The sequence below is a fragment of the Sesamum indicum genome, linkage group LG8 (assembly GCF_026168435.1).
Source record: "Sesamum indicum cultivar Baizhima isolate 11 linkage group LG8, ASM2616843v1, whole genome shotgun sequence".
In the NCBI taxonomy this organism is placed as follows: domain Eukaryota; kingdom Viridiplantae; phylum Streptophyta; class Magnoliopsida; order Lamiales; family Pedaliaceae; genus Sesamum; species Sesamum indicum.
The window spans coordinates 9,159,676-9,161,469 of record NC_142664.1 but is presented as its reverse complement, the minus strand read 5'-3'; positions in this window follow the sequence as shown (position 1 = coordinate 9,161,469).

Here is a 1,794-nt window from a genome sequence, read left to right as displayed (position 1 = left end):
TCTCAATGCCCAGATTCGAGGTCTTCCACTTAGAACATTTCAGACCAACCCACAAAAGTTGCCTTCATAGCTACCATCCAATGCGCAACCCAACTACATGGGTTACAAAGTGGTCTATGGGCATGTCTTGTGACGTCAAAGTTGTAGTTGATGTAATTTGGTAAGCACAATAGTTACATGCGCCAAAGATGAATACTTATTATATTCGTCAGGAAAATATTGCTTAAATAAAGATTGATTGAATGGTTCTCAAAATCGCCAAACTAATTGACTTTTTGGTCACCTATTACAATAATTTCCCACTTGACCTTAAAGCGAATTGCTGATATTTTTAGATTAATCTGATTTATGACTAATCTGCGATACCGGCTAGGTCTTATGGGTCTACTGTCGTTTCTACCGATGTTCGGCGGTCCAACCACACGTTACATCTTTCTATCATCGCTCCTAGCAGATGGTGGTGTCTAGATTTTTCCTTAGACCTGTGATGAGATCTCAGGCCTTTTATATTGTGCCATAGCCCAGATGTCATCCTTCAAGGTGACTACTAGCGCGGCTATGCTAGGTAGAACACCCAATAATTGAGCGTTGTTTTTCAATCCTAACCTTTTTTCAATATAACTTTCAAAGTTTGCCATACATTCAATTTTTCATGATTAGGTTCTTTGTGATATTCCAGTTGGAACCTTTCCAATATTACCACATTATCATTAAACCTCGAATGTACATTCATTTTTTAGATTAAATATTATTCATATGATGCTGGAAGCTACTATTGCTATAGCCTTCCAAAACCAACCTCCATTAATATGCGTCAAGAGTTCTTGTCTAATCCTTATTCAAGTATTAAAGATAGCCCTTTAACAGCTGTCTATTGCCTCATCGGTGTACACTCGATGTACGTTTTTATGCTTAAAAATCATGAGCAACATCGGGCTTAATGCACCGAATAACATTCCTTGAAGCTTACAACATAGATGTAGGGGATATCAAATATCTAAGCTCCTCATTAGTCTACCATGACTGAATCTTGGATAGCTTACCCTTAGATAGGAGTCCAATTCCTATTATAGAAAATTTGATAAACAATGTTCGTGTCTTAGGCTTTCAAGATGTCTTTATATCATTCCAAATGATCGAGACATTCTGAACCTCTAAGACACTTGGAACACAATTGGGCTCCCATTGACTTTCCACCTTGTTTTTGACCAAGTCATGTACCTCATGAACTTGTCAAAATAAGTATGTAGGGCATCCAAACCTAGTTTGAACTCCATAGCGTATTTTATGGCTCCAAGCCATTTATTCGGATAAATGTCCTACATCGCTTCCTCTGGTCCGATTTCAAAAACTCGAACCTTTTAGGTAACTGGAGTTTTCTGACTATCCTTTGGAGAACTTAGACATATTCAGTTAAGTTCCAATTACACTTGATATTTGTATTATTCCAGAACGAACTTGTATAAATTAGATTCTGAGTCAAATTTTCCTCCTACTAGTTCTTTAACGTATGCAAGACCATTTCTCATAGTCAAGACTTTTGTACGACACAGGTTTGCCTAACCATATCAAGTATACTGTCTGGATTACAATATTAAGAAAACAAAATGTTTTACAACTGGACGGTTTTTCAAAAGTCCACATCTAGTGAAGCACCGATCAAACCATGTTCAATCAAGGTTCAATTTCTTCCTTAGACAGTTCACTGAATTTCAGTGAATGAGAATTCCATTCTCATTTAGGATGTTACAAGAAATCCCACTAAATATGCACTACCTCGATCCCACCAAATGA